The 24,165-nt window shown below is 39.7% G+C and overlaps 1 protein-coding gene across 2 annotated transcripts in view; it reads right to left on the bottom strand.

Moving 5' to 3' along the window:
• Window positions 1–24,165, bottom strand: part of IL1RAPL1 (interleukin 1 receptor accessory protein like 1) — a 1,122,430-nt gene that overhangs the window by 518,489 nt on the left and 579,776 nt on the right. The gene's annotated exons all lie outside the window — the stretch shown is intronic.

The following is a 24,165-nucleotide window of genomic DNA, read 5'->3' as shown; positions in this document are numbered from 1 at the left end:
TAAAAGAAAAGAAAAAGAGAAATATATATGTGTGTATATATAAATATATACGTATATATAAATAGAGTCTTCAGCCAACTGAATACAATAGCAGCCTAATATCAGAGCTGCAGTTTAGAGTTACACAGCTGGCATAAAAAACACTCTCTCTTACACCATTCCCATTGAACATCTAGCAGCACTATTAATTTTTAAGTACCGTGCAAAATTTGCCTATATTTTTTTTCTTTTTTGCTATTAACACCATTTTTCTGTGGTGAAAAAGAGTTATCAGATGAATTGTGTAGAAAAGAGATATCAAATGAATCTATGGTAAATCTTGATAATTCCTATGATATATATGCAGTTATTCTTTTTCTCTATTGTGTAATTTTAAAGTGAATTATTATAAAATATTGGAATTAAATTAGTGTAACATGGTGGCCGTCTGTCACAGAAGGTGTCATAATCAGTGAATTGCATTAATCAAATCCCGTCCAGGTAACAATATAAATGAAAGAAGGCAATTATTGAGTTTCAGATTATGTTAGGACAAGGACCAGTGGTCTGAAGCTAAGAAAGGAAAAGTTTAAGTTAGATCTTAGGGGGGAAAAAGTTCTTAATAGTATTGGTGTTTGTGCAGCAGGACAGAGTATTAGGAAAAATGATTCAAGGCATCCTCTCTTGATAAATGAGAGAACAAGTTAGATAAGATGTTACGAGGAATGCCTGAGCTTTCAGTACTACAAAATGCTGGGGATGAGATAATATGATGTAAGTGTTTGGTATTTTACTGTTCCTGCTACCAGTAATTCTGTACTTCAGTTTTCCTAAGATGCTAAGCACAGACAAAACTCTCAGTCAAGGTTAATTCTATCCAATCATAACTGCAACATAGATGAACAAAGTAACTTCAGGACAGGATCTATCAATTAGATTTGCTCAAAAAAGAAGGGTTTTTGGTTTGTTTTTAACTTCATGGAAAATGAGCGGGTTTTTTTGGTAGAAAGTCAACAAACATTAAAAAATGGTATTACAATAAAAAAAATCAAAAACTTTTAAGGTGAGCAGACACTTGCAAATAAATGTTTACTCAAAAACCCAATTTTTGTCACAAAAAACGTTAGAAAATTTACAACCAGCCTTACTATCTACTGCTATGTATTGTACAATGCCAGATTTTGGTGTTTTTTTTTAATTTGGGAGAAAAGCCTTTTAAAAAAATCATTTTTAAGAGTCCACAAATAAGTAATATAATATAAATATTTGTTATAAACGTATAGGAGTATATATTCTATATAGTCAAATGTTACGATGACATGAACATATAAAGTATGACATAGTAGTATAACTGCCACTCAACATTGTCAATATAGTACAGGACAATATTAGAATCAGGGTGTGTAAGGAATGGCCACCCATATAGTGAAATATTCCATATTGTTCATGGATTGATTAGTTTCCTTATTTAATTTTGGGGGAGGCCAGAGGGTGTTCCATTTTCAAATAACCCAAAGTGTCTGTCCCTTCCCCCCACCCAAAAAAAAAAAATCATCCCTGCTAGAGCCCTAGATCAGGCAAGATTCAGTATTGCAGAAGAGATGAGCTTGCAATACATAAATGTATTCTTTTTAAAGTCCCATATCTTGGAAATCTGCAGGGCTAGGAATGGGAACTTTATACAATTTAGAAGGGACATATGCCCAGTTTTCCAGTGTTCAAATCTACTGATTTTAGAATGAATTTCCATTTCTGATTGTTCCAGCCTTTACGTTACTGAGCACCTTAAATCTGTCAGCTTGGAAACCCAGAAATAATCAGTAAATTAAAATGCATCTTTAAGAAATGTTAACTCCATTATACAAGTTATTAGGTAACAGCTTCTTCATGTTAGCTCATTATCAGCTTGTAATTTTGACCTTTACTATTTAATTTAGTTTGTATGCTTTTGGTTTATAATGCCACTTTATTAGCCTAGGTTTCTCTCTCAGGACCTTCAATTTTAATGCTGTCAGCTCCCTTGAACATGATGCATCCATGGAAACATACTATGGAAGAATACTTATTCCACTACATATTTCTGTTTATGTTGAATGGAGGATCAGCTAATCAGAGCACTTAACCTTGATTTATTTCAGTTTAGAATTCCCCATGGAAAAAATGCCAAGACAATTCATGTATTTATGTCACTTGCAATCTAGTTTAGTGAGCTTAGACAAATGTGTTGGAAGACATAATACACTCATGTGCAAAAAGAAGAGAGAGAGTTAACTATTACGTGAATGAATGCTTTTAAAATTCAGGAGATGTATTAAAGGAGTATGAAAAATAAATTGGCTGTACAAATATTCTACTTGGAATGAAGCTCAGTGAAACTATTACCACATATACAGAAATAATGATATTTCTATGACAACAAACACAATACCTGAAAAAGCTTAAATGCAGACAGTTTTTCTGTATTTTGCTCTATTGCTGTTTGCTGTAAAGCACAAATATTATTTAAGTACTTATTACTTACACTGTAATATAACTACAGATTTATATTTGGTAGTTTTACTGTAATTTTGGAAATAACAGGAATAACCATGACTAGAGCATGTTACACCAATTTTATGAAGAGTGTACTGTTCCTAACTTCCTGGGTTTGAATCAGCTTCTTGGTGTTGATCTCAGGTTTTATGTGGTTTGAGTTCTGGCTACTTGGTAAAATAGCTCTTATATATATATATATATATATATATATATATATATATATATATATATATATATATATATATATATATATAGTCACAACAACTGGGATTAGTTAGGATGCTTCTTCTGATTGTGCCTAGATTTGAACATCTGGCAGTTGGAGTCAGAGCTCCCAGCTTTGAGACTTATTTCCCCCATTGGTCTGAAATAGCCTGTCAGTTGAAATTCAGGGCACAATGCAAGACCCAGCTATTCCCTCGGGCTCTGAGAGTATAGCCAAATTCTACTTTGCCAGTTGTGGTGGGCAAAACTTGAAAATAAATCCTTAGAATTTCAGTGGAAATTTACAGTTGAAAATCCAGAATCAATCACATACTCCTACATGTTTTGGATCTTGGTTAGATCCAAAAAGAGAATGAGGAATACCTTCCAGTTTGGATGTAGCCAAACTCAACTCTCAGCTCTTCTCAAAATGTCTGCACTATCTAAGGCTAATTCCAATCTTAGTCCTAGCCCTGATGAGCCTCAAGTCAAAACTCAGATGAGAAGGAATGTGGTCCAGAAGAAAAGGCATGGGACTGACAGGAACCTTAGGTTCTGCTCCTCTCTCTAGACAAGTCTTTTAAACTACCTGTTGCTCAGTTCCAATCTGTAAAATGGGATAATGATAGTTACCATTCTTTGTAAAAAGAGCTTTGAGATCTCTTGATCTATACATGCTAAAATTCATTGCCCACTTTACCAATAAACCCGATTTGGAATCAGATCACCACCTCATGCCATAGTCAAAGGGAAGGAGCATTACTGAAAAATGTCTTGCCATTTCAGAATTTAAGCTGATAAATTGAAGGGAATTTAATTCCCTTCAAAAACAGGCACTTTAGTGCATGGGTGATATCACCAGTTGGTTTATCATTTTCTCTCTTTCTTTCCTTGTTTTACTGGAAAATGCAACAATAAATTTGGACGTGAATTTGTCTATAAGATTTTGTGCTACACAGCTGAATAGTCCCACTTTGTACAAGGAAGAGATCCTAACTGAGTGAAGTTTAAGACTGAAGGCATAGCATATTGCCTGCAAAGCAATTTTCAAAATGTAGCATTTTCCATAGTTTCCTGATGATTAACCATAATTCCCATCAACAAAAAACAAAACAAAACTCTTCCTCATATTTCAAGTGGATAACAGGTTCACCACTAGAGGCAATATGTCAGAGTTTTGTTGTTGAACAGCATCATAGAGTTAGTGGTTGCAGAAACACATTGCATATAACATACTGACACCAGAGGATTAGTATATTTTTACAGCCAACAAAAAACACCAAGACTTTTCTTATGCATATTGATCCTTTCTGAGGTCAATGAATTATTTATATTTTATCTTCCTCTATTGAAAAATGCTCTGCCTTGTCACTGGACAGTTGAAGAACATAAGACAATTTTAGGGCTCGTCTTATTGGAAAAGCAACTGGAATAGTTCCCCATATGGACGCTTTTATTCTGAAATAAGAATGTCCACTCACAAACTATTCCAGCATAGCTATCACGCTTTGAATTCATACCATACCTTAATCCACAATAACTGTGAAGCATAGACAAGTCCTTAGGTTTCCAAAAACATTGTGTATATATCTATCCACACAGACACATATAAATGCATCATGTCGAATTGTAGCTTCTGAATTTATGTACTTGTAATACGTAGACTGATTACCTGCGTGGTAACTCCTAAGGTGGTTGTCAAATGTTTATTATCAGAATATAATCCCTGAAAAAACTACATGCCAGTTCAGAGACAAAAAATGAACAAAGCACACACACTTGGATACATTTAAATATAACCACTACTATTCTCAACACAGGTAAAAGTAGTAAGAGAACCCCCACTAATATTATCATGTCCCCTCATACACTCCACCTTTTTCCTATCAAAAAGTTCATACCAAAAAGATGTTTGGTTGTTTTAATAGATTTAGACTATAAGTAAATAATTTCTCAAACACATTAACTACCCAGGAAAATATGCATAATGGAATTAGAATTCACCCAGTTGTAAAATTCAGTTGGTTACTGGTAATGCATTAAGGTACAGAGCTGTAGAATCACGGTCAACACTAGGCTTAAGGAAATATATTTGTCCCTTTTTCATATGTGCTTTTAATGTGTGTGTGTGTGGGGGGGGGGCTGGTCTGATTTTGTTCTTTCTTACACCAATTTTACACAAGTTTAACTCTACCAACACTTCTATTCAAGTCAGTTGTAGCTGCATTAAGCTCATTTCAGCTGGGAGGGACTATAAATATGTTAACGATAAGATGTGGAATACCCCAGTCTCCTCAAGTGCAATACCAATAGGTCTGGATCCATGAGAAGGTGAAAATAAGTTTTTGACAGAAGGTTTAAAGCACTCATGCCAGGATGGAATTGTCTCTGTTATTCCATTAGGGATTTTTTTTTCATGGTAGTGATATTTTAGCAGGCAATCAACTATCTGTATTTGAGATATCATAGTTATAAGGTAATACAATAGATAAAGAAATATGCACAGAGAAATAGACAAATATACCTAACAGATACTTAAAAAGGGGACTTGCTAAAATGCACAGCAAGAAAGATCTGATGAAGTACATTTACCATGACTAAGAACAGCTGGAGGCATTTGAACAGATTAGAAAATCTGGCTAAGAAAAAAAAAAGTTTTTTCCTCTCCACTGAGAGTTTGTACATATTTAGTTAAAGTAAAATAATTCTAGGTATATAAGGGTCAGATTCCTCTATACAATTCAGATGAGGTGACGTAGGGTAGCCAATTTTGGTTGGATGTATTCCTGGAGATTTCAGCACATGACAATCTTTAACTAAAGATGATATTTAATTCCTGGAGACTGCAGGCCAATCCTGGAGGGTTGGCAACCCTAGGTGATGCCTTACTGGAAGAACACTCTCACTGAAATCCATGGGAATTAATGTCCTGATGTACAAATAACTGCAGCACATAGGGATGTACAGTATTTTCAAAGTCACAAGTATCAAATTACGTGCCTAACTCCCATTGAAAAAACTGAGTGGGAGTTAGGCACCCAACTGACATTTCTGTTTGAAAAAATATCCCATACTTAATAACTTCACTGGGACTTACTTAGGAAGGCACTTAAGTGCCTTCCTAAATAGGGATGGACTAAAGCAGATGCTTGAAGTTAAGCAGGTGTGCTTACATGCTTTGCTGAATCCCCTCCGAAGACACTACTCAGAAGAATAATGCAGCATGCAGAATGCTATTTGTGCCACTGAGATATGCTCTCAATTTTGCCCCACTTCTGCTGTGATCATATGCTTTTCTCTTCTTTATCTTTCAGTACACTTTGTAAAATCAGATCCAGTGTTACCCTTCTTTGTATATGACAACATTGATCACAGCATCACACAATCAATACATACATTCATGCTGGCAGAAAACAATTATGACAAATAAATATGTACTGAGAATTTTCTCAAGCTTGAGCCATTTCTATTATCACTCCATCAAGCAATCACATATTTATTTTATAAATTGAAAAATACTTGAATAATTCAACAGCCTTGAAATTTCAGAGCTGCATTCAGCTGAGTGGCTGTACTCCCTAATCTCCATTTTAATATGCTGCCAGTTATTGCTACTCATAATAGCACAATACAGGGACCATTCACTCAGTTATTTCCTCGAATGGCTTCAGAGTATGAAGTAAACCACACACTACATCACTGTCCTTATAATGAGATCGTTCTGGTGGATAAGCAAACTCCCTGCAGGCCCTACCTACTGATAGGACCTAGTGAACCAAATATTTAACACTTCTAAGAGCATCCTCCCTGCCATTTCTCAGGATTGTATGCATGATTTTCAAGGGAATATTTGATGCAGAGAAGTAGAAAATTGAGCTACTGACTTGTGGGTCCATTGCCACAACCTGACAAAGCAACAAAACCTCAATTCAATTTCTGGTTCTTGTGAGGTAATAGGGGTGTCAACGTTTCCAGTATGATTTCAGGAATCTAAATTCCTGTTATATACTACCAATTTAGGTATGCCATTATGTGAAAACCACACTTTCAAAGAGAAAGGTTCTAGTAATAACCCACACTTCCTAAAACTGCATCAGAAATTTTTTTTAAAAGATATGCATTAAAAAAAGATCCCCCCCCCAGATTTTTTTTAACACATTGGGATTATTTAACATGAAATCCATAAACTTTTAGAAATTCATGTTGGAACCCTTTCATGTTTAAAGCACATTTTCTAATCAGCATTGTTATCACATAGCCAATTTTGGAAAGGTAAAACTAGCAGTACATCCTGAGGCATCTTTTGTACCTTTTTCCAAGCTATTTCCTTTAGTTATTTCAATTAGAAAAAAACAAACATTAAAAAAGGGAGGTGGAGGAAATGCTCTCAAAAGAATAGTGCTTGAACACAGTGTGCTCAACAAAATGCTTGAACCGATCAGCCATGCATCCACTTCATCTAGTGTCTCTGTTCTGATTATATTACAAATTCTGGATTGTGCTATTTTTTCTTACAGTATCATTCTAATTGATGGTAACAATACTAATCTCCTCCCCAAATGCAGGAAAGGAGGGCTAAAAAATGTTACACACATTAATAGGCTGAGAATGAGAAAGGAATGTGATCAAGCTATATTTTTTTAAATAGATCATTGTGTTGTCATACTCTATTGTTTTTTTAAAAAGTTTCAATATGAAATTAGAAACATGAAAAGAGTTGATGCTAATAATTTAAAATGACAGTCAAGTACATTTTATATGTGATTTATTTCCGTTTGGATTAACATTGTTATCATAGCTTTGCATGATTAGTAGGCTACAGTTAAGGTTGAGAAAGCGCTTTCATTCCAAGCTCCTATTTTCATTTTGCTTCTATCTCAACAATTTCATTTTGGGTTGAAATTTCTCATGCTTTGGTTTCATTCCAAAAGTGTGTGGTGTTTATATTTTTAAGAGAGGTACGTAAAATTATTTTAGATATTTTCATTTGTTAAGGAATGCTTCAGTTACATTTTCCCACACACTTCCCCATTTTTCAGTCAGTTGAGTGTTTAAAACATTAGATTTGGCCCTTTAAGAGGACTAATGAGTGCATTTGCTATATGTAGGGGAAAGACAGGTGAAGACATAAACCTAGTTATGAAAGGAAGTTTTGAGTGTTTGCAAACAGTTAATTTAAAATGCTTCATTCATTATTTACCTTGACTCCCAAGTGAGGGACTAGAATGATCACAAGTGTGGATACTTGATTGATTCAAATCATTCTACTGTAAAACAGGAGAGAGGTGAAAAGACCTGTATGCTTAACACGTTTATAATATATGCTCTACTCACTGCAGAATTTGGGTCTTTCACCCTGGACAAGCCCTGCTCAAGATCACACCTTTGAAATAGTAACCCTCCTTAACAAGTAATCCATCACTTGTACCATGAGTTATAAAAATCGGAAAGCTCACGATAGAACAAACTAGATAAGTTATGAAAGCTATATCAGTCATCAGAGGGAAAACGGCAGCATGCTAGAATGCATAAGGTCTGAATACACTTCTCCCCTCAAACAGGTTCATATCTTTCTTTGTAGCTGGAACTCCCACCCTACTCTGTGCCACAGGTCAATAGTGTCTCTTCTTTGAAATCCTTCCATAAGGTTCACTGTGATGCTCAGAAGTATAGAGGCAATAGTAATATATTTTAAGGAAAGAATTTCCTTGTCATTACCTCCACTGGCCTCCTACTTTGTGTGGATGCATGTGTCGTTCTTGTTGGAATTGTATGTCTTCAGGTCAGGGGCTGTCTGTATTTGGTATCCTATCACTGGTACTTAAATAATAAAGAACAAAAACGAACAGTTTCAGAGCCCTTTCTACTTCAAAATCTGACGTTTGGATCTCACTAGGAATTTGCCCACTGGAGAGTGACTAGGGATCTAGACTTGCTGATTCATGTCTATCTATTTTAAAGAGTGGGGGTGGGTGGGTGTTGGTAACTGTTAGGGGAAAAAACAATTAGCCCTTGCTCTCACCCCTCTAGGTGCTTGATTCGACTCTAGGATCACACAGAGTTCTAGATTCAGAGTCCAATCTACACAGGCATCTTTTATTGGTGTACAGAAATACAGCTCGAGCTGGGTGCCTCCGGAGAGGGACCCTGCCCCTCAGAAATTGCAAGCAATTATACCCTTTACAGTTGCTAACACTGCCCTCACCCATGTCCAAAGTCCAAACCCTTAATTTGAGTAGGGGGTCTCTGCTCTTTCCCATTGGACAGTTCTGTTGCTGAGTGGAGAGTCCGTTGCCGGGTGCTGGATTTGCTCCGGGAGACAGACAGTCCTACTCTTTGCATTCTTTTTTATCTTCAGTGATAACGGGCAGTCTCAACTGGTTTTGTAGCTGCTTCTTCAGCGTTCCTCTCAGGTCAGCTTGACCTCGGCCTAAGGCTTCAACTACTTTAATCACTTATGCTGTTAGTAACTTATGCTAAGTTATAAGAACAAACTTATTGAACATTCATATAAAATAGCATATAAGCCCTTTTTTATAACAGTATCTGGATACAAATCTATGCTCTGTATTGTACAGGAGGTCACACAAGATCTAATGGTCCTTTCTGGCTTTAAAAATCTATGATTCTCTTAAGTGTCTTGCCTAGAGATAGTGCTCTACATTGTTATATAAAACACTAGGGTTTGATTTGTGCTGCTGGTAGTGCCCTCCCTGGGGCTTCAAATGACTACAAGAAAATCACTAACCTACAAGCATGCTGTAAAACCATGGACAGCAACTCTGCTAGTTCCTATAAACTAAGCAAGGTTGGACCAGCTCAGTTCTTGCAGGGTACTTTGCTAAGGAAGAGAGTCAATGGAATCACAGAAATGCAGAATCATATAGGTCATCTAGCCCAGGCCCCTGCATGGAGGTAGGCCAAAGTATTAGCTAGATCATCCCTGGCTCTTTCTTAAAACCTCCAGCGACAGAGATTCCACAACCTCCCTAGATAATTTGTTTTAGTGCTTAACTACTTTTACAGTTAGGGTTTTTTTTCCTAATGTCTAATCTAATTCTCCCTTGCTGTAATTTTAGGCCATTACTTCTTGTCCTGTCCTCGGTGGTTAAGGAGAACAATTTATCACATTTCTCTTTTATGTACAAGAAGACTGAAAAAAATGGTGGTTTTTTTAGTCTGGCAAAGAGAAGACTGAGAGGTGGACATAACAATCTTTCCTTGCAGGTCATGTTTCCTAGACCTTTCTTCATTTCTGTTGCTCTGCTCTGGACTTTCTCCACATCTTTCCCAAAGAATGGTGCCCAGAACTTGACTGAGTGCTCCAGTTGAGGCCTTTGAGTGCTGAATAGGGTGGAAGAAACACTTTTTTTACATCTTGCTTACAATGTCCTAAAATATCTGACACACCCCAAAATGATGTGTACTTTTTTTGCAGCAGTATTGCATTGTTGACTCAAATTTAGTTTGTGATTCACTATAATTCTCAGACCCTTTTCTGCAGTATTCCTTCCTAAACAGTGCTTTCTCATTTTGTATTTGTGCAATTGATTTTTCCTCCCTAATTGTGATACTTTGCATTTTCCTTATTGAATTTCATCTTATTTCAGACCATTTCCCCAGTTTGTCAAAACCATTTTGAATACTAATCCTGTCCTCCAAAGTGCTTGCAATCCCTCCTATCATAGTATTGTGCACAAACTTTACAAGGGTAATCTGTATTGCATTATCCAAATAATTTATGAAGATATTGAACAGAACTGGACTCAGTAGAGATCCCTTCAGGACCTCGATCTATATGCCCCTTCCAGCTTGATTGTGAACCACTGGTAATTACTCTGAGTATGCTTTTCCAACTAGATGAGCACCCACTTTAGAAGAGGTTCACCTAGACTATATTTCTCTAATTTGTTTATGAGAAGATCGTTTGAGACAACATCAAAAGCCTTAATAACATCAAGATATATCACATATACTGCTTTCCCCTTATCCACAAGGCTGTCAAAGAAGTATATTAGGTATTGGTTTAACATGATTTGTTATTGAGAAATCTATGTTGACTGTTACTTATAACCTCATTTTCTCCTAGGTGCCTACAAATCGATTGTTTGATTACTTGTTCCATTACCTTTCCGGGTACCAAAGTTAAACTGACTGGTCTATAGTTCCCCGAGTTATCCTTATTCTCTTTTTTTATAGATAAGAGCTATATTTGCCCTTTCCTAGGCTGCTGGGATCTCTCTCTTCCTCCACAAGTTCTCAAAGATAAGCATACATGTGTATCTTTTGTATAGCAGATTACAACCATTTCCCACAGCTGTAATTGTATTCCTCAGTTCTCAGAGTCTGCTGCAGTCCAATGTAATTTATGAGGGAGATATTCAAAGACACAAATAGGCTCTAAGGTGCCCATCCCATCAAATTTCAATAGCAGTTCAGCACTGAATTGCCCTTTAGGCCTTTGTAAATCTCCTCCTACATGTCAAATACAAGAATGAGGAACAGCCTCAATAATTACCACAAAAGGCAAGGAGTGGTTGGAGCCAAGAATGGCCGTGCTATTTTTGTATGGCAGAACAGCAGGGCAAGCTTTTGATGCCCATGAACCCCAGTCCTGGTTTTGAAGGCCTAAAAATGTGAAAGCTAATCTCAGCTTTCTACAGGCACGCACACACACACACCTACATGTGTGCATGCGTACATGCACATTCTCCCTTAGCCACTCAGCGCTGCCACTGATGGTGTTAGCCTCATCACAAACTCCCTCCCAGAAAGCTGCTTATGGCCAAACAAGCAGCTCCACTGAGCAGCCAATGTGCATTCTAGCCAAAAGGAATGCATGTGGGAAGACACATCAGTGACATGAGAAACAGCCTGTTGGAGAGGAACAAGTGTGGCACTGAGACTTAGGGACCACTGTATTTTAATCCCAGTTTTGACACGGACTCCCCTGTGCTGCGTTAAGTCACTAGGTTTCCACATTTAACAATGCTATGGGATATGGGTCTCAATGTTTCCATGTCCACATCAAATTAATCAATTATTCATGGGACTGCTCCTAAACCTCATCTTACTATGCGGAAAAGGACCTAGGGGTGACAGTGGACGAGAAGCTGGATACGAGTCAGCAGTGTGCCCTTGTTGCCAAGAAGGCCAATGGCATTTTGGGATGTATAAGTAGGGGCATAGCGAGCAGATCGAGGGACATGATCGTTCCCCTCTATTCGTCATTGGTGAGGCCTCATCCGGAGTACTGTGTCCAGTTTTGGGCCCCACACTACAAGAAGGATGTGGATAAATTGGAGAGAGTCCAGCGAAGGGCAACAAAAATTATTAGGGGTCTAGAACACATGACTTATGAGGAGAGGCTGAGGGAGCTGGGATTGTTTAGTCTGCAGAAGAGAAGAATGAGGGGGGATTTGATAGCTGCTTTCAACTACCTGAAAGGGGGTTCCAAAGAGGATGGCTCTAGACTGTTCTCAATGGTAGCAGATGACAGAACGAGGAGTAATGGTCTCAAGTTGCAGTGGGGGAGGTTTAGATTGGATATTAGGAAAAACTTTTTCACTATGAGGGTGGTGAAACACTGGAATGCGTTACCTAGGGAGGTGGTAGAATCTCCTTCCTTAGAGGTTTTTAAGGTCAGGCTTGACAAAGCCCTGGCTGGGATGATTTAACTGGGAATTGGTCCTGCTTCGAGCAGGGGGTTGGACTAGATGACCTTCAGGGGTCCCTTCCAACCCTGATATTCTATGATTCTATGCCACCCACAACAATACTAAAGACGACTATTTGCATAGTGGGGTACATGAGTTCGTTTTGTTGGAGGGGGTGGGGGTGGGGGTGGGGAGATGGGTGAAAAAACATTTCACATGCCCTTCTGGAGAGGTAACATAAAAGCTGTGCTCAACACACCTGGGAGATGGATCCTCCAGATAGATCACTTCAATGACTTCAAACAAGTGAGTCAGAGAGATTTAAGCCACAGAATTTCAGCGGATATGAAATACATTTGTGGCAGAGGATGACGTTTATTCAACTAATAAAGTCAAAGTGCAAAAACTTGGTAGTTCTAAAGCTGTTCAATAATGTCAGTAATATGTATATAGACATTCAGAGTGATTGTCTACAGTAACATACAACATTGTATTAAATTCATATTTATATTTCATATTTCATTCCACTGTTACTGTGTGAATGATATCGCTACTTGGTAAATTTGTGAAAATATTTTTATTGAAGTGTCAATCGTAACTTCAGTGGTACTATTTGTAAGATCTCATTAAACTTGCATTACACAAAACTCCCTTTGACTTAACTGGGCTCATCTAATTATGGATAATAAGATTTGTCTCTGTGTTATATTTCACCGTGAGCCCTGCTGTACTCCAAATAAATATTTTTTTGAAATCATGATACGTGTGAGGCAGGCAACTCAATCCACAACTATAGCTATTGGTATATCTGTAACTATAGAGTCTCTAAACATTGTCATAACAGACAAATGCTATTGTGATACATACTGAAAAAGGTAATGGAAAAATATGTAACTCATGGGACAAAGTCTTATGTGATTTTGCCAGAGCAAAATATTCAAATGATCTTAGGTGGTAACTGTGAAATGAGTGCATGTCTCTACATTATTTGATGAACTGTGTGTGTGTTTGTACACATTGGGGCCTAGAAAGCAATTAAAGTTTTCATGGATAGAAACATGAAGTCAATATTTGCATCAACATATTAATGTGAAATTTACAGTGTTGTTATAAATTAGTTTTGAAAGGATTTGAGGTAATTATTAGTGTTATTTTATGCTCTCTACAAACATCTGAAAAGTAATACTTGAGACAAGAACCCACTTCAGTTCCTACTACAGCCATGCTAGAGTAAGCTGCAAGGGCAGAAGCACTTCTTAAGGCTGAGCATGGTAGCTAGGCAGCTACAATTTGGTAGCAGGTAGTGCTCAGGTGCTAGGATATCCCAGTGATTTCATAGCTACCACATTAAGCCTGGTGGTTAGTCATTAATGTCATGGCTACTATTGCTCTGTCTAGCAAATGAGTGAAGCTGGAGTGGGAGAGTGTTTCCCCCACTTCTGATCTGCCCAGACACAGAGAGTCAGACTAGGATCTCAGTTTCACCAGCATAAATCTGGAGCAAGCAATTAAAGATTGATGAGGACACAGCAGCCAAATGAGGACAGACACTTGAATGGAATGAAGTGGCAGGCTGCAACTTTTATTAAACTTTAACACAAGGGAGTGGAGCAACCTGCCCATCACTCTCTCTCTCTTATACCAGACATTTAGTTGGTTCCAGTGTGGATTTTATAGGGCTCCCTAACATATAACCTGTTAACTAGCACCAGGGTTAGAGACCTGGTAATCCATAATTCGAGTGGCTCTCCTCAGCCTACCTTCCCAAGAATCAGCTCTCTCTGAGTCCCAGCACCCTCTCTTCTGCAGGGGGGACAGAGGGTGCAACAGGGTGGGGACCTCGACCCGTGAGGGCCTCAAATTCTGACTTTTCCCACAGAGGCCACAAGGTTTCACCCTATCACATGATCCCAAGGCCCATCACCAAAATCCCATATCTTTTACCTCTGGGAACTGTTCATTTCATTCTCATAATCACACTGGAATCTGGCTGCAAGTGGCTGTGAATGGACACCACCATCCTAGTACTTCAGTTCAGTACTAAGCACATTCCTACTTAATCCACCGTAGCTCGAAGGTGTTGTGAGGAAGGCAAAAAAACCTCCCCGGTCCTCCGCCAATTGGCCCATGGAAGAAAAGTTCCTTCCTAATCCTTTAAACAGGTGATAGGCTAGACCTGCAGCATCTGTCTGGTCAGCTTCCCATTCCTAGTTCAGGTGGGCTGACGGCAAAGAGCGGGCAGAGGCGCCACGTGGCCCTTGCACTGGGCTAAATCCTAGGAATGGGAAACGGTGGCTGATGAGCACCCCTCTCTCCCAGCTGTCCAAAGGATCCCAAATACTAGTGGGAGGAGCTACCTATTGTCCTTATGGCAAGTGTCTCCCTCCCTTGCTAATGGAGCTGTCCTCCTTTCACCACTGGCCCCTCAAGTTACCCCTCCCGTTGATGGGGATAGGTGGCATTTAGAAAAAACTAGCCATCTCTTCAACATGAGAAATGCCCAATTTTCTTTACCAGGAATAAATACAGTAAATACCTTGTGATGAGCTGCACTAGCTAATAACAAAAACACCTAGACCTGGAGATGCTGCACTTTGAGAGCTATTTCATCAACACCGACTACATAATACTGCATAAGAACATGCAGGGAAATCCTGGCCCCATTGACATCAAACAGAGTTTTACCATTGACTTCCATGAGGTCAGAATTTCTCCCCAACATTTACATAGACACGACTGGCTGACACTATAGGGCTGTGGTTTCCTCTCACCTCACGCTAATATGGCTACTTTCAGTCTCAGCCTTGCTGCCTGACAGTTGCCAGGAAAGCAACACAATACTTCTATTATAAAGGATTAACTATTCTGGTGCGTAAAGTGTGTATTAAAAATAACAATAATAGTAATGTTGAACTCACACAATGGAGGGGCATATTTTTAATTTCATATGGTGATATCTATCAGAATGTAAAAGTTTCAGTGTGAATCTGTCAGCAGCAAAAGCAATTAATGGTATTTGTGATATGCTTACCCACAGACACCAATCCAGAAACATTACTGCAGCAATTAGAGGATATGTACGAATGTCAAAATAAAAGAACAAGCCATTGCCAATCCAAAATTTGTCATATTGAGTGGATCTCCTTTTATGTGCAATGACTGTTAATTTAATGAATGCTGAATGCGTAATGTAAGAAAAACAGAAAAGAAAAATAAACTATTTAAACTATGTTTTAGTTCCAACAGTTATAAAACCACAGATTGACTATGTTTACAAAAAAGACTTCTCTGTGTATGGTGTGCAGAGATAATTGAGTGTTTCTTAACAAACTTTTAAAGACAGATCACATGTGTTTGTGCAGTAATCACATATCAATTCATTTCTAATTGAAGAGGTATTATGCTGTAATTGTTTATTAATATATGTTCCCTTCTTGCAGATACCACCAGCCAGAAAACAAGGCTATTTAATTCCAACAGAAACTTCTTAAAAACCCTAGCAAGGAAAAATAATACACACCTGAAATTTGAAGTGAAAAATATATGAACAACCCTGTATCTACAAGGTAAGTATTATGACAAGTCATTGTACTTCTCTTTGTACATTTCTTGATTTTAGAAGAATTCATCTTCCCATAACATCTAGTATTCCCTTCCTTTTTTGCCCTGATAACCATATTAAGTCTGGAAAGCAAAGCTTATGAAAGACATACTAAATCTGTGAAGCTTTGCTCCCAGTATCAATTCACATGCCACTTGGCATTCCTTCTGATTCTACATTCTTTATGTTTGATAAACTTTCTCAACTAACCTACAAAGAGATAGAGGCCACTGGGATAATATAGTGAATTGATACTGTAATCTCATTACGCAAAGGAAAGGAGAAACACTGTTACACCTTAATTGATTGGTTTCATTTACAGTTGATATGGCAAAGGGGTGATAGGGACAGCCACTAGGGCAGGAAGAAGGGAATGGGGGGAAGGGAAGAGGAAGGGAAAGGAGAGGAGGAGGAATGGCTACCATACAACACCCACTAGGCTGAAAGCAGGGTGGAGGGACGTCAACAGAAGGAGACAGAGGAAAATGAGGAACACAACTCCCAGCACAAGATGAGAAAAAACGGCTCCCCCTGCTGCACTGAGGAAAGGAGGGGAAAACTAAAACATCATGGGGGAGTGTGCATCAGTGAAGGGATTAACAAAAAAAAGGGGTGGGGGAATCTCAAGCGACAACAGCGGAAAGTGCGTACGTGGGCAATGAGGGCAGACCAGGAAGGGGAGCAAACAGCAAGGGATTGGAATAAAGTGGGGGGTGTCAGAACAAGTATGCCACAGGCGTGGAGTAAAAAACAGGGTAGGTTCAAACACAACAAATGGAAGGGGAGGAGAATGGGGCTGGCAACCACGCCTGCACCACGGGACAAAGACGGGGCAAACAAACTAACCAAGGACCCAAAACCAGAACAGGGCAAAACAGAGCAAACAGGGTGGCTAGAAGGGGGTCGGGCGGGGCAGGCAGCAAAAGGAAAAGGGGCAAACAGCTGCAAAACCAGGACAGTGGGCGAGGCAGAGGGGAAGGGGGCCCACCTGCCAAATGCAGCAAGGGGAGGACGGACAAAGCCAAGGGAGGGGAAAGGAAAGGTACACCCACAGGCACCCAAAAAACAAGTGCCCACTTGTTGCCGCTGCTGTCTCAGGATGGATAGAAAGGGAGAGCAAACTGCTGGGCTGGGGAGTGGAGAATAGAGCCAGAAGGTAGGTAGAAAGGTGGAGGGCACAGTGGTGGTGGCAGTAGGGGAGCAAACAGAGCAGGGGAGGGCTCCATGCTTTTCCCCCAGCTCCCCCACAGCAAAGGCACCTACCACCTCAGAAGCAAAGATGTTACAAGGCTCCCTCTGCTCCCTCCTCAGCTCCAGCAGCAGCAATGACGACGACAAGCTCCCTAGCAGCAGCAGCAACCAGCCAGGGGAGGCCCCATATCATAAATATAAAGGGAAGGGTAAACCCCTTTAACATCCCTCCTGGCCAGAGAAAAAAATCCTCTCACCTGTAAAGGGTTAAGAAGCTAAAGGTAACCTCACTGGCACCTGACCAAAATGACCAATGAGGAGACAAGAATCATAGAATATCAGGGTTGAAAGGGACCTCAGGAGGTCATCTAGTCCAACCCCCTGCTCAAAGCAGGACCAATCCCCAATTAAATCAAGATACTTTCAAAAGCTGGGAGGAGGGAGAAAAACAAAGGGTCTGTGTCTGTTTATATGCTATTTCTGCCGGGGATAGACCAGGAATGGAGTCTTTGAACTTTTAGTAAGTAATCTAGCTAGGTATGGGTTAGATTATGATTTCTTTAAATGGCTGAGAAAAGAATTGTGCTGAATAGAATAACTATTTCTGTCTGTGTATCTTTTTTGTAACTTAAGGTTTTGCCTAGAGGGGTTCTCTATGTTTTGAATCTAATTACCCTGTAAGGTATCTAGCATCCTGATTTTACAGGAGGGATTTCTTTATTTCTATTTACTTCTATTTCTATTAAAAGTCTTCTTGTAAGAAAACTGAATGCTTTTTCATTGTTCTCAGATCCAAGGGTTTGGGTCTGTGGTCACCTATGCAAATTGGTGAGGCTTTTTATCCAACACTTCCCTGGTAAGGGAGGGGGTGCAAGTGTTTGGAGGATTGATTGTTCATTGTTCTTAAGATCCAAGGGTCTGGGTCTGTAGTCACCTAGGCAAATTGGTGAGGCTTTTTACCAAACCTTATCCAGAAAGTGGGGTGCAAGGTTTTGGGAAGTATTTTGGGGGGAAAGACGTGTCCAAACAGCTCTTCCCCAGTAACCAGTATTTGTTTGGTGGTGGTAGCGGCCAATCCAAGGACGATGGGTGGAATATTTTGTACCTTGGGGAAGTTTTGACCTAAGCTGGTAAAGAGAAGCTTAGGAGGTTTTTCATGCAGATCTCCACATCTGTACCCTAGCGTTCAGAGTGGGGGAGGAACCTTGACACCCCAAAAGAGATGGAACAAGTGGGGCCTCACACTACCCTCTGAGAACTCACACCAGCAGAGTCCTCTCCACAGCGGCAGCAGTAGCCGGGGGGCAACCAGCCTGCAGGACAACCTCAAGAGAGTCAATGGCAGGTATATCAGCCTCAGGATGAACAGGTCCCTGTTTCCTGGATAGCCAAACAAAGGCTACTCCAGGCCAATCAAGACACCTGATGCCAATTAACCAATTAAGATCATTAGGCTAATGGAGACAGGTGGAACCAATCAAGGTCTCACTCAGACTGCTTAAAAGCTCTCCTTTCCAGTTCCCTCTAGAGGGCTCAGGTGAAAAGAGCTAGAGGAAGCAGCAGCAGATGATCCTGAGGCAAGGGTGAAGCTAGGAAGAGGGGATCACTGGGGAAGTGGCCCAGGGAATCAAAGCAGCATTTAGCGGTGGAGGGAAAGCCACCAACAGCTTCTATCCTTAGGGTCCTTGGGCTGGAAAGCAGAGTAGAGGGTGGGCCTGGGTTCCCTGCCCCCTCCCCTCCCCATACTCTACAGAGATCCCCTTGAGAGGGGAAGCAAGACTTGATCCATTCAGGAGGGCGAACTGTGCCTACTGAGCTCTATGGAACAACAAAGGTTGTGGGGTATTTCCCCTTTCCATCTCCCATACTGGCCTGTGATGGAAGTAACTCAATAGGCTGTGACTCTGGCCACTACACTGTGAAAGGAAGGTCACATTGGGGCCTTAGTGAGTTTCTGAGGCCCCTGGATCTACCAGGAAGTGCGGGACCCACAATTACAGGCTCGGAACTTTGTCACACTGTGTATATATATCTTCCTACTGTATTTTCCACTGCATGCATCTGATGAAGTGGGTTTTAGCCCATGAAAGCTTACGCCCAAATAAATGTTAGTCTCTAAGGTGCCACAAGTACTCCTTGTTTTTTTTACTGTTACTTTAGTGGAAATATATGAGAAGAAAGGCTTTTTTTTTTTTTAACCAAAGCTTACTTTTAAGTTTAACAGGCATACTAATGTTAAAGTGGAGTATACTGAAATCTAGACTAGGATATGTGAATTAGGTGCCCAAATCACATTGAAATTCAGAGGGAGTTAGGTTCATAACTTTGAAAATCATAACTCCAGTCTTCTGCTGATTGATAAATCAATGCAATTAGCTTCCTCTAAAAACAAATCAAAACACATTAATGTAAATTAGTTACCACAATAAGGAAATGCAGTTTTGGGTCAATTCAACAAACCAAAAAGATTCACTCCTGGTTTGGAGATAAAGATACTGCTGGAGTAAAATTGGATGCATATCAGCACTGGGGATTGCTATATTCTGAGGCATATCTCACTCTCCTGCTGTTTTTTACTGTACAGCACTGTGATACTATTCAATTTTGTGTGAACCACACTACTTCATCAGTCAGTAATGCACTGAATGTGTAACAATATCCATTATTGGGAAATGAGGCAATAGAAGTGTCCAGAATTATGCTGTGTATCATATTTTGACACTCAGCGTCAATTTTAATTCACTGCATATGCCTAGGTGATGCCAAAAGCAATTGTGTCTGTATATTTGATTATATTATACAATGGGGCTGAATTTTTATTTAGTTTTATATTGAAAGTGTGATTGTTTGCCATTAATTTTAGAACAAATTGGTCATTTCCTGAGAAATATCACATCTTCCAACACCACCTCAACGTTGCAGTAACAGTGACAAAAATCAGACACTAATAATGATTGCACTTCTAAAGAAAGAGTCCTGCAGTCTCCAAGTAAAGCTCTCCCAGTTGTCCAAGGAATGGACATTTCGATAAAGGGTGTCAATGAAGCTAGAGCTGGGGGTAGAACAACCTTATATTCTAGGGTTCCTTATGACAGGTTTATTGAGTGATGCTTCACTCTATTTGATCTCTATGCAGCTTTTATAATACCTCAAATCCACAGAGGTAAAGACAATTCTGGTATATACCTGTAACACCACAGAGATAAAACAGGTTTTGATCTGTGATTATTTAAAATGTCCTTAGAGGTTGCTCAATTCCATGTGTAATCCCCCTTCTATCCAGCTCCTTTCCCTCCCCACCACATGGTTTATTTATTAAAGGTGGGTGTGGCTGCAGTTTTGGGTAAAAGAGCTGATGAGACTCTGAAGTCTCATATTGTAAACTGGAGGCCTGCCAGGTCAAGGGTCACTGGAGTCAGTCTGCAGTGGGGGAGGTTTAGATTGGATATTAGGAAAAACTTTTTCACTAAGAGGGTGGTGAAACACTGGAATGCGTTACCTAGGAAGGTGGTAGAATCTCCTTCCTTAGAGGTTTTTAAGGTCAGGCTTGACAAAGCCCTGGCTGGGATGATTTAACTGGGAATTGGTCCTGCTTCGAGCAGGGGGTTGGACTAGATGACCTTCTGGGGTCCCTTCCAACCCTGATATTCTATGATTCTATGATGCTAACAACACAGGAAATCTAATTTGGAATTTACAGATGGAAGCTTGGATCTCAAGTGTGTGCTCGTGTCTAAGGAAAAAATATTATGACACTCGGTGTCAGCATGGTGCCTGTGGTGTTCCATTGTCAAGCAAATCTTTGTTTTGCATCCCAGCTTCCATTAGCCTTCAGAGAGGCATATAAATAACAGCATTTATAATGTACTGAGTACAGGGTTGCGTTAAGCAGAAAAATAAATGGTTTTTAAAACTCGCCTTTATTTCCCCCTGTTGGCTTCTATAAGTCAAAAAGAATTTTCATTGCTAAGTATTTATATTACAGTAATGCCCAAAGGCGCACACGGGATCAGGGCCTAACTATGCTATGAGCTGTACAAATACACATGGAGACAATGATCCCCGGCCTGAGGAGTTTACAGTCTATTTATGTGACCAGCAGGGAAGAAACTGAATGCCACCCCAGATTTGTTTTCATTTGATTATTTTTTTTTCATATTGCTGTGTGGCTATTAAAAGCGGATGGCCTAGAAATGCTGATTATGTGTTCTATTCATGCTTGAGTTTTTAAATGAGGATTTCTGAGTGCGTAGTTGTTGTTGTGATAATTTGTATTATCGTAGGGCTTAGGAACTCTAGTCACACACATACACACACTGTGCTAGGCTCTGCACAAATACAGAAGAAAAAGAAGATTCCTGTCCCTGACAGCCTACACTCTAGGTATAAGACAAAAGACCACAGCTAGTTACAGATAGGTGGGGGAGTACAAGAAAACAATGAGAATATTGGTCAGAATAATACAGTGGTCTCATCTCACCAGCAGCCTAACTGATGTTTTTTGTAGAAAACTAGAGTTGTAAGGAGGGTTTTGAAGGAGGATAATGAGGTGTCTTTGTGGATGATTATAGGGAGCTCCTCCAAAGTATGAGGGGCTGCATGGGAGAAGGTATGAAGGTGTTCATTCAAAAGGATAACATGGGCAATGGAGGCTGGCATCATGGGTCAAAGTCAGGAGTCGACATCACAATACTGAATCATTGATGATATCTGGGGTGGGGATAGGCCATAAAGGACCTGGGGCTAGGAAAATGACTTTTGCAGCACCGTAGATAGAAGGGCAAGATTGTTTTTGTTCAAGGCCAGAGAAAAGGAGGTTGTAGTAATCAAGATGTGAGATGATGAGAACCTGAACGTGAGTTTTACCTGTTCAGCTGTACAGGGAAGGCTGTATTTAGAGATGTTATGAAGAAAGAATTGGCAAGTTTTAAATATAGCCTGGATATAAGAAGCTAGAATGAGGTCCAAGTCAAATATGATGCCCCAGTTTTTGGGTCTGAGTGTTAGGCAGGATGGAGGTGTTGTGATCAAGAAAGGAGGTAGAGCAGTGGTTCTCAACTGTGGCCCACCGCTTGTTCAGGGAAAGCCCCTGGCACGCCAGGCTGGTTTGTTTACCTGCCATTTCTGCAGGTTCAGCTGATTGCGGCTCCCACTAGCTGCGGTTTGCTGCTGCAGGCCAATGGGGGCTGTAGGAAGTGGCATGGGCTGAGGGACGCACCAGCCACTGCTTCCCGCAGCCCCCATTTGCCTGGAGCGGTGAACCATGGCCAGTGGGAGCCGTGATCAGCTGAACCTGCGGAAGTGACAGGTAAACAAACCGGCCCGGCATGCCAGGGGCTTACCCTGAACAAGCGGTGGACCACAGTTGAGAGCCACTGAGGTAGAGGGAAAAGTTTTGGGGGAGAAGATTACAAAGCTCTGTTTTAGCCATGTATGGATATTTGTGTCCTCCCTCTATAGCTCACACCCCCTTCGTGATACTGACCAGAGACTTTTTCCCCTTCTATACTGTTTTTTTTCTTAGTATTTTACACTGAAGGCCATTCCTTATCCATGCTTGTAGTAATAAATTAGTACCACTCCAAGAGCAAAGAATGGCTATTCCTCTGGTGTGTTCTTTTTGCACCTAGTATAAGCACTATCAGGGTAGAAGAGAGATCTGTTTCCCATTTAACATCTTAGGCTTTTAAGCTGGGTCTGCAAACAGGTGGGATAATATTATTTACTAAACTCTCCTAGTTTATTGCAGTATTCTTAATGATCATGGAAACTTACGTGATTTTTCTTCCTGAGTACCATTTTGTACACTGCTCTACTGCAATCTGTATATAAACTCAGCTCCTATAAGGATTACTGGCAGTGTTATTTTCACCCTTTCCTTCAGAAGGCTCAGTCTTTTATGGGAATAAATACCAAATAAACCCATTTACCCATTTTTGGTCACTTAACCACAGCAAATCAAGTCTTCCACAAACATCAAAAGGATTCTATTAAAAAGAGCAGATTGATCTGATGCTTAAATTAAGCATTCTGTTAGAGGTTCCATTCCTCTCAGCTACCTTTTAAGAGCAATGTTGGAAAAGCTTCACTAAAGGATTAATGTTGTTTATAAAAACCTCTCAGCAGCCTGTCCAATGGTACAAGTAGCATTTTAGAATAATGAAAATAGAGCATGAGACAGCTTTTGTGTGACAACTGTAAATCAGTACTTTCATATTGCACTAACCATTAAGACTAGGCAGTGGGGGAACAAATATTCCCTGTATGTATGTTGTATGCGTGAAAGCTCATTGTATGGCATTTGGCATATTATTTTACACATATAACGGAGCAAATATATTGGATGAGGCACAGAAGTATTCATCCCATGATTTTCATATTCCCCTTCCCCATCTTCCATCAAACTTGGAGTTTTCTTGTTTTCACATTTCTCAGAATTCATTTTGTTAATGACAGTGGAGAAAAGAAGGGCTACTTTTTTTAATTGCAGGGATTGAAAGTTCAAAATAACAAAACCTGCATGATTATATATGTTCTCTAGACGACATTTTATATTATGGAGGTATTGTTAGTAACTCCATCATTAAGATTGAATTGAGATTTGCACTTAAAGCAGGATTAAAATCCCTCTATTTCACTCTTCATTGATTGAATTTAGTTTCTAGATTTAACACAACCACAGTTCAAAGCAGAGCTGAATTTTATATTCTATTTGTATACAACTTTTACTTTTTTCTAAACAGAGGAAAGTGTGATTTAAAAATGATCTCTTTATGATTTCCCCCGTTGTTCCCCTAAGTGAGTTATGGGTTCTTTGTACCCATAGAGTGACAGTGACCCAAACTTCAAACCTCACACATACATACACAGTCCCACCTCATATAGGCCACTTACCAAAATGTTCCATTATTTCACTGATTAACCATACCATAATTTAGCTCCACAAGGAAAAGTTTTGGAACTACCCAGACCCAACAGCTGCTTTCCTTGTTCTCCTAT

This window comes from Lepidochelys kempii, chromosome 1, assembly GCF_965140285.1.
Source record: "Lepidochelys kempii isolate rLepKem1 chromosome 1, rLepKem1.hap1, whole genome shotgun sequence".
Taxonomy (NCBI): domain Eukaryota; kingdom Metazoa; phylum Chordata; order Testudines; family Cheloniidae; genus Lepidochelys; species Lepidochelys kempii.
Note: the sequence above shows the minus strand (reverse complement) of the source record. Positions and strands in the feature narration are given on the sequence as shown.